We start from the raw sequence: 14012 nt of genomic DNA, 5'->3' as shown, positions 1-14012 counted from the left end.
ATTAGGGCTGGACCATGTGTAGGTCTGCACTTAGGTGTGGGTCTGGATTTAGATGAGTATTTGGATCTGGATTCTGATCCACATCTGGATTTGCATTTGGAGCTGGATTTGGATCCACATCTGGACTTGCATTTGGAGCTGGATTTAGGTATTCATCTGAGTCTGGATCACACACCCTTCATAAAGGGTGGAGGTAGCCTGCCCACCCCCCTCTCTCCAAGCCTTCCATGGGTGCAAGAGAGCACAATCACCCCACAAGGTGTTTGGGGCTGCCCACTTATCCTGCCCCGGGCAGAGTGGGAAACTCCAGGGGGAAGCTGGGATGTGCAGCAGCGTGGCAGGAGCCCTGGCCTGGGAGCCGAGGGGTGGGATGAAATGGCAGCAGTCCCGCTGGCCTTGGCTGCGCTCAGCAGTGTGTCTGGGGCTGAACGTGCTCCAAGGAGGAGCCGAGGTCAGGGAGGGGGACGAGTGCAGGAAACATATTAAGTGAGGAAAATTGGCTGCAGCCAGCAGCACTGCCTGATGCTTGCCTGGGATTTTCCTCTCCATCAGGTATCTGGTGTAAGCCCTTGCTGTTGGGAGGTTGCAGCTGGTTACCCGTGTGCATCTCACACGTGCCAGTGGCCACCAGACCTGCTTTGCACCAAGAGGGGTGGCACCCAGGACCCCTCTGTGCGTGTGTCCCCGGTGCTGACGCCCGGCTTTGGCCACGGCGACGTGTGCAGATATTTTAAGAGGAAGATTCTGTGCTCTCGCAGCTTGACTGCTAATTTATAATCCTGTTTTCCTATTAAAATAAAAGCCTCTCTCTTATTCCCGAACGTGAGAGCCAAAGCGGAGCTCTGAGGAAGTGCCCTGTTTGCAGAACACACTGAAACGCACAAAGGAAACGAGGCAAAACCAGCGTTTTGCACGTTTTTGAGCCTCATTTTAGCTGTGACTTGGAACAGCAGAAGGGAAATCTTTTCCAGCAGGATGTGCACAGCGGGGGTGTGTGTGGAGCTGCTGGTGTCCCTTTGGAGCAGGGCCACCTGCCTGCCGAAGGACAGCAACCGCTGCGGGTTCCTGCTTTGTCCCTGAGGGGTGGCAGGTCCCTTGGGGGTCCCAGGGACTAGAGCTGGAGCAGTGTGTCCCCTGTGGGGCCAGTTGGGCAGGGATGGCAGTCGATGGCAGGAAATACCTGCTGCTCTGCTGCTTCCCGGCCAAAGCGAACAAGAGGGAGAGTGTTCCGAGGGCGGCTGCGGCCGCGTGCAGCAGGAGGGGCCTCCGAGGGACACACAGGCCATTGTTCCTTGAGGATGCGGGGCGGAAATTTGGATGGACCCGTGGCGTGCCGCCCTCACAGCACTGCCAGGGCTGTGAGTGGGACCCAGGATCTGATGAAGTGGATCAGGGTGGGAATTCATTAAACCTCATGTCTGGTAGTGGCATCACTGATGGTGGTGCTGGGACAGTCCTGGTGGGACAACCCACTTGAGAGGGCTCTCCTGCTCTGTGCAGTTGGAGCGTGGCATGTGCCCAAGGACTTTTAGCCTTTCCAGACCTCTTACTGGTATTTGTCATGGTCCAGCAGTAGCTCTGCTGTCTGTCTGTCCATCCTCACCCTGTCAGCCTTGCAGTAACCTGGAAAGACACTTAGTACGGGCTGGGTTTGATCCACACTTTGACATTCCTTCAAGTGCTCCCTGGTGTTTTCCTGTCGCTTGCACAGTGCCTTTTCCCACCAACGCTCCCTCATTTCTGTGAAAAGGAAGAAAAAGACTTGCAGAGTGTGCCCAGCCTTGCAAATCCCTAATTACCCACCACACATCCTGGCAAACGGGCTTCCCTTTGAGCAGCGTTTCTGTCAGCAGGGATGGGGCACAGGCTCTCCCCACTGTGGCTGATGATGCTGGTCCTCCCCCCTCACAGGGAGAGCCCTGAGGGGTTTGTCTGGCTGCTCCCACCGAGCTCCCACCCAGCTCTGCTCTCCTTCCCCCAGCACCTGTCCTCACACCAGCTTCCAGATCTGAAGAGGTTTTTTAGGAGGGAGGAAAAAGGGGGAGAGAAGAGAACGTGCTGCTCTCCTTCCATGCGTCGCCCTTTCTCAGGAAGCGGCCAGATTGTTTCCATTAGGAAAAGCTGAGGATCCAAGTATTTGTCAATGACCAGGAGATTTGCTGATGGTAGCTGCTGTTCCCTAGAATAATGTTGAGCGAGGTCCTTGGCGTGGACCCATCCTTTTATGGTAAAATTAGGGCTAAATGCTGGGGGGATTTGCATTTGAAGTTGATTGATATGTGGCATTAGTGCATGCATAGATAATTTTGTATTTTGAGAGCGCTGAGCAAGGAATAATTTTTATTTTGGGTCAAAGATAAGGGCATTGCGTTGAGATGAAATATGCAGGGGTGCTGATCTGTGTCACGGGCACTGCATTTCTCTTGGCTGGGTAAGGAGATGGCAGACCCACATTACCCATTCCTGCCCTTGCTTTTAAGTGCTTTGGGTCTGTGCCCGATGCAAGGAGCAACCCCCCACTGTCACTTAATGCCAGGACATGGTTCCAACTTTATGAGCTTTGGAGTTTCCCATTATAAAAAGAAAAAAGAAGAAGAAACCTCTGTTCTATTTTATTTGCTTATTTTAGTAGCTGAAGGCTGTGCCACTGAGAAACATTAATTAAATAGAACAGGGTGGCTTCATCATTACAGGAAAGGTACAGACAGGCAGAGTGTTCCCAAGCTGGTGGTGCCTTTCAAACCCACCTCTGGCAACCTGGACTGATGCTGTTGGAAGAGTCTTGTCCCTCCCTGTCCTTGTCCTTGGAGCAGTTCTTATGGCACATCTCAGGATATGCACAGGACTGTTGGCTTCCTTGTGTTGCTCAACCTCTCTGGGCTGCTGGGTGTTGAATGCAGTCAGGATTTCAGGAGGCTGGAGCCTGGTGTTCACCTCAGCTGGGCAGCTCTTCCTTCAGCAGTAAGGACAAGGGTTCAGCCCTCTTGGGGACTTGGGGGTGGAGGAGAGGGGCTTCCCTTTGGGTCCCCAAGAAACAAGGGCCAAGGAGCTGGGGACAACTTTGCTAAATGCATCAGCATAGGGCAATTCCAGACATTAGAGGTCACCCCTCCCTCCATCCATCCCTCCTTCCATCTATCAATCCCTCCAGTTCTCAGAGGAGGATGTCTCCAGGAGGGTGGCTCCCAGCTGGGCATACAGACTGTTTTGGCAGGAGCACGTGGCAGGACTGATGGGTTTCATGGGGTAAAGGGAGCCCTAATGAGAGGGAACTGTGCAGACACTAATTAGGCAGTCAGTGAGATCCTCAGGTGCCAATAACTCAGCAGAAGCACCGGGCCATTTGCATGCAGGGGATGACAAGTGATCATGTCCCAGGCACAAGAAGTGACCCCCCGCTGTCCCTCCTTGCCCCTTTAGCTGGGTCCCAGGGTCACTGCAGCTGGCAGGGCAGGGGCTGGCAGTGGGGGGCTGTGTGAAAACCCCATCCTCTTCCACCAAAGCAGGTGGAGGGAGATAAAAAGGAAGGAGAAGGAGGAGGGAGCAGAACTGAGGAGCAAAATCAGCTGCACTACAAAACGCCCTGAGCAGTCACTTGTGCTTGAGGCCATCCCTGCTGTGTGGCCGAGTGGCTTTTTCCAGGCCTGGCAGGAGAACCCCAGAGAGGTGGAAAGGGGGATGTGGGTGAGGGGAGGAGGGAGACGGCTCCAGTTTGAGCCTCAGTAGGTTTCAGAGGCATTTTGGGGATGAAAGCTGCCCTGGGGCCCCTCCCAGCAAGCAGTAGTGCTGTGGGTACGCTGCGGGCATCGTGTTTGGCTGGCTGACGGCTTCCTTGGTACACTGAAAATGGTATTAAAAAAAGAAAAGGAAAAAAAAGCAAATCCTACAAGAACAAAAAATATAGCATCAACCCCCCTCGCTCCCCCCCCACACCCCCCTTATCTCCACCACCCAACAACAACCAAGAAAGGCAAAATCTTTCACAAGCCCGGAAGATGTCACCATAGAAACAGAAATCAGACCCACTCCACGGATCCTGCCGCCTGGGAAGGTGATAAAATGTTTTCTATCGATTGCTGTCGGGAAAGTCACTGCTGATAAGCCATCCGAGGAGAAATGGAGCAGGGATGTGGGGACGTGGGAGCTCTTCAAATGAGCCTCCAGATGGTCCCTCGGCTGCCCCTGTGCAGCAGTCGGGGACCTTGGGACCTCGGGCTGGCCAGGGGCGGCTGCTCTGCCCCAAGCTGGTGCCAGTGTGTGCAGCAGAGGTGTGAGTGTGCCATGCCTTTGGTGTGGCGATGTGAGCGTGCTCTGGCTGCTGTGAACACAAAGTGGAAAGCCCACTGTCTGCTTTCCCGCTTGCTTCTGCAGCAGAGCAGCTGTTCCTGGCTTTAATTTGAAAGAGGAGAGGTTCAGATTGGATATTAGGAAGAAATTCTTCCCTGTGAGGGTGGTGAGGCTCTGGCACAGGTTACCCAGAGAAGTTGTGGCTGCCCCATTCCTGGAAGTGTCCAAGGCCAGGTTGGACAGGGCTTGGAGCAACCTGGGCTAGTGGAAGGTGTCCCTGCCCATGGCAGGGGGGTGGAATGAGATGAGCTTTAATGTCCCTTCCAACCCAAACCATTCCCAAACAATTCTACGAAAAACATCGGGGCAGATGAGCCTTCCCCTGGCTCCCATTGTGGCAGCACCACAGTTTCACCTCCTCTTGCCCCCCTTTGGTTGGTATCACTGTGATAATCCCCGTGGTGCCTTCCAGCCCTCTGCCCTCCCAGAGCCCAGATCCCCAGTCCCCGTTTGCACGCTGGTGGCTGCTCTGCAGCTGGGAGCATCCCTGTGGCTGTGGTGCTGGTTGGGAGGTGTGGGATCTTCCCGGCAGCTCTTCCCAGGGCGCCACACAGCACCGGGGCCTGGCTCGAGCGCCCTTTGAAGAGATGGAAAATCCTATTATCTGCTCATTCTTCTCGCAGTGTGAAGCCTCAGAGCATTCAGCAGCAGTCGAGTGTGGTCTGCTGCCTGCAGGCTGGTGCTGCCTCCGCTCCCACCCACAAGGGAAGCTCTCTGGGTCACCAAAGATGGGCTTCACCTTCCCATCCCCTGATCCATGCACCTTCCAAAACCCCTGATCCACGACCCTTCCCATTCCCTGATCCATGCCAGGGCTCGGGGATACAGCTGTCCCCACAATACCATGTGCAGCATCCAGCAGTGGGATGCAAAGGACATGCAGGGAAGCAGGGTGGGGGGCTGTGTGCTGATCCCCTGCTCCGTGGGGAGCCGAGGCTGCTGCTCCAGCCTGCAAATCCTCACGTCATTAGGGCTGGGAAGGTGTAACCCATCTCACATCCTTCATCCCTGCGGCAGCTTTGCTGCCAGTAATTGGCAGCAATAAAAGAGGCGGTTAATCCAGGGCAGCGTGGGATGCAGGCACAGGGATGTCTGCGGTGAAAGGCACCCTGGAAAGGAGGGGCTGAGGAGGAATATGCTCCTGGGCACAATTTACAGCCCTGGAGAGCTGGTTGGATGCCACAGGGAGCATTTGCTGGGGATTTTGTTAATGATGTAGGCGCAGCCTTCCCAGCTTGGCCTGTGCTAAAGCCCTGGCTCACACAAGCTGAGGCTCTTTGGCTTGAACTTAGACCAGCTGCTTTCCACTGGCTGGTGGATTTTTGTCTTGTTACTGGGTGGTTCCATGCGGGAGATGAACAAAGGAGAAGTTAGTGGGTGATTTCACCTTGGGGTTTCTTCTTTTGGAGGAGGAAGGAAGGGTTAAACCATGTCTTGTTACAGAGTTATTTTAGGATAGTAGCACTGAAGGGACTGCAAGAGGATTTGTCTGCACATGGGAAGATGGAATTTAATCAATATTGACAAGAGCCATTCACCAAAACAGGCTCATTCGCTAATGAAAGCCAGACCTGGTGTCTCCCAGGGGAAGGACAGCTTTGGGAAAGAGGGGAGGGAGGCACTGGGAAAGACACGGCTCCCACTCCCATGCTCCTGGTTCTTATGAAACCAGGCTGCATTTGGGATTGATTTTCCCAGCACGGAAAGACTTTGGCTTGTTTGCCTTGCAGCTGCAGGATGCCCAGGACTGGCCCTTGTGACCACAAAGCAATGTCCCCATCCCTGCCCAAGGATCTGGGTCCATGTCACCCCCCAGGCACCAGTGTCACAGAGTCAGGCAAAGGCTGGGATGTGTGTGCTGACAGCAGAGCCAGTCCGATGGCTTGGGGGGCAGGAGGGCAGAATGGGGGCGCAGGGCTTTGCCCTCCAGCTCAGATTAGACCTGGGATTCCCCACACAGTGAAGTCTCCTTCCATGAGTAGAGATGTTTCCATCCCAGCCTTGTAATCTGTTGAGTTTTCTGTCACCTGTTTAACTCAAACACCCATGGAGGCAGTGGGAGAAGACTGGTTTTGTCAGAGTTGTTTGTTTTCCCCTCTATCCTTGCAATGAGAAGCAGAAAACAGTCAAGAAACTTCTGAGACCAGCCCCTCTCAACAATGTACCACATGGAGAAGAAACCTGATTTCTGTAGTTGGCAGCTGATATTTCCCATGGCTGCCAGCTTTGTGTCCTGGAGCTGGGCTGAGCTCACTATCCCACAGTGGTCAAAAAGTCCTGACATTTACCCCCTGTGCATCCCTAGATTCCTGGAACACCATGGAAGACAGAGATCCAGGCATCACTGTGCTCGATCACAGCACCGGTGGGGAGGATCGACCCGTCTCTGCTGTGAGGAGGAGTCGGCTTAATTTGTTGGGCACTTTTTTTTTCCTTCTAAAAGGCAGCACCGCATCCCCCAGCCTTCTGGTGCAGCCGCGGGGCTGTGCCCGGAGCGTGGGGGCTGAGAGGGATGCAATTGGAAAAAAGGAAGATTTTGATCCCCTGCCAAGCCCGCACAATCCCATCCAAGTTCACACTGGCAGATAATGAGCTTTAATGAGCAGGCCACACTAATTGGTAAGTGATCCCAGAGCCGTCTGTGGCAGAGGCGAAGGAAGAGCAGTGGCAGCTCCGGGCGAGGAGGGGGTCGGGGCTGTGCAGCCCGCGGCGCTCCAGAGGGCAGGGGCTGCCGGGGCTGGGAATGCCAACAACGAAGGCTCTGCCTGCCCCCACGGGGTGCTGCCTGAGGGTCTGCAAGCAGGACCGTGAGAGGCATTGCTGGATCTGTTCCTTGGAGCTCAGCTGTATCCTGGGATGCAGCAGCAGCAGCAGCGTGGCCAGCAGGTAGAGGGAGGGAGGGGATTCTGCACCTCCTCTCTGCTCTGGAGTAGGTAGCTGGGCGCAGCTCTGGCGCACCCAGCATCAGAAGGACATGGACCTGCTGGAGAGAGTCCAGAGGACACCACGGAGATGCTCCCAGGGCTGGAGACCCTCTGCTGTGGAGACAGGCTGGAAGAGCTGGGAGTGTTCAACCTGGAGAAGGCTTTGGGGAGACCTTAGAGCCCCTTCCAGTGCCTAAAGAGGCTCCAAGAGAGCTGGAGAGGGACTTGGGACAAGGGCATGGAGTGACAGGACAAGGGGGAATGGCTCACGCAGACAGAGGGCAGGGTTAGATGGGATATTAAGAAGAAATTCTTGGCTGTGAGGGTGGAGAGGCCCTGGCACAGGTTGCCCAGGGAAGCTTTGGCTGCCCCATCCCTGGAAGTGTCCAAGGCCAGGTTGGATGGGGCTTGGAGCAACCTGGGCTAGTGGAAGGTGTCCCTGCCCATGGCAGGGGGGTGTGAATGAGGACCGATGGTGTTAATCAGAGGCATTCCTAAGGCAGTCCTAATCGAAGATCATTGTAAATTCCCCTCTCAAATGGAGTGGAAAAATGCTATTAAGCTAATATAACATCACCGGGGAAGGACGTTCTGCCGCCGAGGTCTCCAGGGAATAGGGCTGTAATGAGGGGAAGGAGCAGGAGATGACAGCAGCCAGCGTGCTTGGGGCAGTGGGAGCTGCTCAGGACCACCCAGCCCTGCTTTGCTGTGCCCTGCCTCAGTTTCCCCAGGTGCCCAAGGGGCACTGAGCTCTGCTCCAGCAGCCAGGAGACCCTGGGAGCTGGTGGAAGGGCTTGTTTCCCATGGACCCACTGCACAGTTTGGGGAAACTGAGGCAGGGGAGAGCTTGCCAGAGTCACACAGGAGACCAAGAACAGCAGCCAAATCCTGCATCCCCTGGATACCTCAGTGCCACATTCTCTAAGAAAAAGGGGTACAAGACACATCATTTAAATAGAAACATGTCCAGGAGGCCAGCTGGAGCAAGAGGCTCCAGGGAGAGCTTAGAACACCTTCCAGTACCCAAAGGGGCTCCAAAAAAGCTGGAGATGGACTTTGGACAAGGGCATGGAGTGACAGGATGAGGAGGAATGGCTTCCCACTGACAGAGAGCAGGGTTTGATGGGATATTGGGAAGAAATTCTTCCCTGTGAGGGAGGTGAGGCTCTGGCACAGGTTGCCCAAAGAAACTGTGGCTGTCCCATCCCTGGAAGTGTTCAAGGCCAGGTTGGACAGGGCTTGGAGCAACCTGGTCTAGTGGAAGGTATTCCTCCCCATGGATTGGAACTAGATAGTTTTGATAGTCCAATCCAATTCTGTGATTCTATGTTGGATAATGCGATGCCAGCTGATTTGGGCAGTGCCCAGGGAGGGGTGAGGACCTTCATCGGCTGTCTGGGGGTTCAGGGCTGGTGAGGGTGAGCTCTGCCAGCACCCCAAGGGATAGGGCAGGGGATGGAGGAACACGAACCCCATTAGCACCATTGCAGAGTCATTGTTAGATGGGACCACCCGCACCCAGAGATGCTCAGGCACCCCGGGCTGTGAGCAGGAGCCTGGGAACAGTCCAAGGAGCATAGGAGTGGCCTGGCCCAGCTGCAGGCGCTCTGCCAGGTCTCTGCAGCAGCCGTGCTCCCTTCCAACACTAAGTGGCAGCCTCTGCCCAGCTTTGGGGCAGCCCCTGGTAGCACCGGGGCAGCAGAGTCTGGACAGCAGCATCCTCCAGGGGGGCTGCAGCATCCTCTGGGTGGGCTACAGCATCCTCTGGCTCCCAGGACTCCCAACCTGACTGAGAGCTGCCTGGGTGCAGACCATGCCGGGGGTCCTGCGTGGGGACATTTTCACCCACACAGCCTTGGGTGCCAGGCTGAGCCCTGTGCGGGGTCAGATCGGGTCAATGCCGCCTGCTAGGAGGGAGACAAGATGCAGAGTTGGCAGCTGTTGGTACCATCTGCTGAATTAGAATCACAATCCACTAAACAAACACTGTCTTGGGATAAAAACGTGCTGCTTAAGGCAAGGAGATATTTCTGCTGCAGGTATTGCTATGACCTGGGAACCCACCACGGGGATTTGTGGTGCTATCAAGAAGCACAGGGATAGAAATGAGTCCTGGGAGCTGCATCCTGCCTGTGCCTGTCGGTGTGTCCGTGATTATGGAAGCACACTGGGGCTTGTGCTGTATAAAGTGCTGACACTTCGGGGAGAGGCTGCTCTGGATTTTCTGTAGCATAGAATGAGGGGAAAGTGAAATAAAAATAGGTCATGGGGGTTTTGGTGGAAGGCAGCAGTTCAGCCCAGCATGGGAGATCAAAGAGATGGGCAGCGTGGCACAGGGCAGCCCTGGCTCCCTCCCAGGCATTGTCCTTGGCACAATGACAAATTTTATCCTTGGGAATTGCACCCAGCTTGCCAAGATATCCCTGTGCAGAGCAGAAGCCCTAGCTCCCACACCAAGCTGCTGTTGGTCCCACAGCCTGTCCTGCACCATCAGGGCACAAAATGCTGTGTGGGAGGTCAGGATCTTCCCCCAGTCCTGATCCACCTCAACACATGCAGGTAATACAACCCTGCATGGACCTTAAAAAAGGGAATCATAGACTGCTTTGGGTTGGAAGGGACCTTTAAAGGTCACGTAGCCCTTTCAATGAGCAAGGACACCTCTAACTAGATCAGGTTTCTCAGAGCCCCGTCCAACCTGACCATGAATGTTTCCAGGGATGGGGCACCCACAGCTCCTCAGGGCAACCTGTGCCAGCGTTTTACCACCCTCGCTGTGAAAATACCTTCCTTATATCCAGCCTAAATCACCACTCTCTCACACAGCAGGCTACATGTATATGCACCTCAGCTCTGCAGTCATCTAGAGGGGTACGTGCAACCCGCAGGGCTGCAGGTGCTTTTTTCCCCTGGGCTGGGGACAGGTACAGCTGCTGTTCACCCAGGGACACCGCGGCTTTTGGCAGCACAGAGGGTGCTATCCAGCCCCTGCTCCCTGGAGCTGGCGCGGCCGCTCCGCAGCTGCGAATCCCGATAAAGCACGTCCCGGCTCTCCGGCCGCCAGCTCAGCGCGTGTGAGCCCCTCGGTGCCGGTGCTTTGTCACAGCTAAGCGCTCACGCCGGGTTTGTCACAGCTGAGTCGGCTGGCACACGCTCCCCTCCACATTTATCCCTTCCAATTTTGGAGCAACCAGCCGCTCGGAACCGTTCGCCCGACTGCAAACAGCCCGGGGCTGAGCTCGGTGCCTGCTCACCCCGTCCTGCACCGCCCACGCTCCACAAGGATCCATGTCCTGCAGGACAAACGGGATACATGCTAGAACACGTCAAAATCCTGGAGAAACCCAGCCTCCAGCAGGCCTGGGAGGTCTCCAGGGAGTTCTCTTCTCCCTGGGATACAGCGATGGGATGAGTGGGAATGAATCATAGAATCACCAAGTCCCACCTTTGAATGGTTCAAAGGGGTGTTAGAGATGTTTAGACCGGACATTTGGAAGCATTTCTCTCTGAAGAGGGTGGTCAAACCCTGGAACAGGCTTCCTACAGTGGTGATCAATGCCCCAAGCCTGTCAGTGATCAAGAAGCACTTGGAAAATTCATTCAATAACATGCTTTAGCTTTTGGCCAGCCCTGAAGTGGTCAGGCAATGGGACCAGATGATCATTGTAGGCCCTTTCCAGCTGAAATGTTCTGTCCTATCCTATCCTATCCTATCCTATCCTATCCTATCCTATCCTATCCTATCCTATCCTATCCTATCCTATCCTATTCCATATTTCAAAACTCATTCCCACTGCCACCTTGAACCCCTTCCTCTTCACATATCTCCCTCCTCCCCACACCCGAGCTCAGGCTGCTGCGTTATTTCCATGGCTGCCGGACGATTTGTGGCCTCCTGCCACCACTCAGAGGACAGAGGTGCTCAGATGAACCATCCAGCATCTCCCCCACACACCCCCCCAGAGTAAATCAGCACAGCACCGGCGATTCCAGCCAGGCTGAGCTGATTTATGCCGGCAGAAGGACACTCCGAAGCACAGCTGTGATTTAGCATTCCCATTAGGACCTGGCCACTTCTGCAGAAGAGGTGCAGCAGGTCAGTTTGTCTCCTCATGAAGAGAGGGATGCAGTGATGAGCAGTGATGGCACTGGCAGCTGGCTGTGCTGCTGCTCCCCGGCTGACTCCAGCAGGATCAGTGCTCTGAGAGCACGGCTTCATCCCAGGAAGGTAAAACCTCCTCTGTGATTTACAGCAGGCAGGAGATGCCAGTCCCATCTGCTACCCCAGGCTCTACTCTCTTTTTTATTAAAGTATGAAAGCTAATGTGAGAAACAACAGAGATGCAGGAAAAGTGTCTTCTGTGGGCACGGTTCTTGGGGAGGGAAGAGCTGCAAGGCAGTGGGAGCTGAATTTACCTCCACGGGAGCCCTGAAGAAGATGAGAATCATTTTGTAAAAGGGAGAATGAGGCAGACAAGCCAAAAACATCGCTCAGAAAAAAAAATCTCCTCTCTGCTCTCTCATCCTCCTTTCCTGATCCTTCCTCTGGTCTCCACACACACTCAGGGCATTTTGCCCTATGTGATGCTCTGCAGCTGGTGCTCAGCCACATAAATCACCCCTTGGCCTGGCTAACAAATGACTAAACAACTACAAAGGCACTTTGCAGCATCATTTTTTTTCACCAGCTTTAGCAGCAGACTGGCTTTTACAGCACAGCTCTCCCTTCCGTTGCTTTATCCAGCCTTCATAATGTACCACCCCCTCAAGAAAAAAGAGGAAAGCAGTTCAAAACCAGGCTATTGCAGAGAAATGGCTCCCACATGGAAAATGGCTCCTCCAGGGGTGCTGCAGCCCCCCATGCTCCTATGGAAAGGCCAATTAGAGCTGGGAAAGCACTCATGGGAGTGCTCAGGTAGGAGGTTTGCTGCTCTTTCGGGGTGCCGAGGCTTGGAGCAGCCAGTGCTCAGCTTGGTGTGGGGTCTGCTGGTCCCACCGGTGGGAAGAGGTTGCTGGAAATGAAGAAAACCCCTCTGGAGGATGCCTCTCTCATCTTTTCTGGGCACCCCAAAGGCTAGTTTACTTGCTCATGGCAGTATTGCTGCTGAGAGCTGTGCATCTTGCACATCTTTCCTTACTTCTTGTCAGCACCATCACCAGGATGCTCCATCTCTATCCCTGGAGGTGGGGGACCCAGAGGGACACACTGTCCCTACCACCACTCACCTCACAGGGCCCTCCCAGCACTCTCTTCCTGGGGCAATTTAGTGATATTTCAGTACCTTTTTGCAGCTCGTTGTGACAAATGTCCCCAGGTTGGTTTTTTAGTGCTTAAAGCTGTTATATATGTGCTGGTGTGCCTGTGTGGCAGCCCACGGTGGGGTTTTGTGGGTTATCCATCCTCCCTTTTCTCTCCCCTCTGCTGATGGCAGGATCAGGCTGAGCCACCAGCTCCTCTCCACAGTTGTCCCCAAGCTCAGTGCTGTCACTGACTGTGTTTGGAGGGCGAGAGGGGAGCTGGGGGGGAGAGGAGCTGCGAGTTCTGGGAGGACACAGGGCATCCCAGGGACATCCCCAGCCCCATGGCAAGGTTTGACCTTCATGGGCCAAATCTCCTCTCTTTTTCCACCTCCCTCCTCCTTCCATTTCTCTAAGAAAACAAGACTTCAGTGGTTTGTCTCACACAGAGGTTGGGCTGGGGCGATGCTGTGCCAGCAGCCACAGCCTTGGAGAGCTGGGGACATGCTGTCCCTCCAAGGGAATTCCCTGAAAATTCAAGGCCAGGCTGGCACTGTGTCTGGCATGCTCAGAGGAGGCTGGATTTACTTTTGACCATAATAATCATGTAATGCCACAGCCTTGCCATGTGCCCTTGGTCATATCCCTTGTTCCCGATGTTCCCCAGCGCTGATGATGCTGTTGGAGACCGTGGGTGAAAATATAAGCATGATGGAGGGATGGAGCAGGAGGCTGCTGGCCACACACTGTGCTCCTGGCAAGACTGGGAGCCGCAGACGTGTCACACCGTTTCTCCCTCGCGGTCTCCAGGATTAGCTTAATAGCACAGGGAAATAACAGGATGAAAAATTCGCTCCCCTCCAAGCACTAAAAGCCAAGTTTCAAGGTTAATTGTCTGCCCTGTAGGAATAGCTTTTACACACTGCGAGGGGCTTAATTAGTGTCATTTTAGCCAAGCAGAGAGAGCGTGCCCTGGGTCCATACTGCATGCCCCCAAGCCTATTTTCCTCTCCATGAGAGATGATGGATTGCAGGCAGCTTCCCTCCACCAGCACTCAGCAGGGACAGTTTTGGGGCTGATCATGGAACCCTGAGATGCTCCTTGGCAGCTGCTGCAACCCCGAGCCCCACCCCTGCACCCACTGCACCCTTGGGTCCTGCACTGATGTGCTGCAAAGTGGCTGGATCCTGTCTCTGTCCCCACATGCACCCCTGTTTCCCCCTGGCCAGGAGCACCCATCCCCATGGAGCACCCGCCTGGAAGAAAAAGCATATGCTGCCAGGCTTGGCTTTAAGGAGAATACAAGGAGATGGAGGAAATTCCTCTCCCCAGTTAGGGTTGTCCTGCGTGTCCCTACCAGCTGCAGGACATGACTGCTCTCCACGCAGCCAAGGTTTGTTTTCAGCCCAACACCAATCCCCAGCAGCCAGAGCGAGGCCAGACATCATCCGGCACCAAGGGAGGAGGAGAGGAAACTGGATACCAGGGCTGTTGCCAGAAGC

Source organism: Chiroxiphia lanceolata, chromosome 16 (genome assembly GCF_009829145.1).
Source record: "Chiroxiphia lanceolata isolate bChiLan1 chromosome 16, bChiLan1.pri, whole genome shotgun sequence".
NCBI classification, from domain to species: domain Eukaryota; kingdom Metazoa; phylum Chordata; class Aves; order Passeriformes; family Pipridae; genus Chiroxiphia; species Chiroxiphia lanceolata.
Note: the sequence above shows the minus strand (reverse complement) of the source record.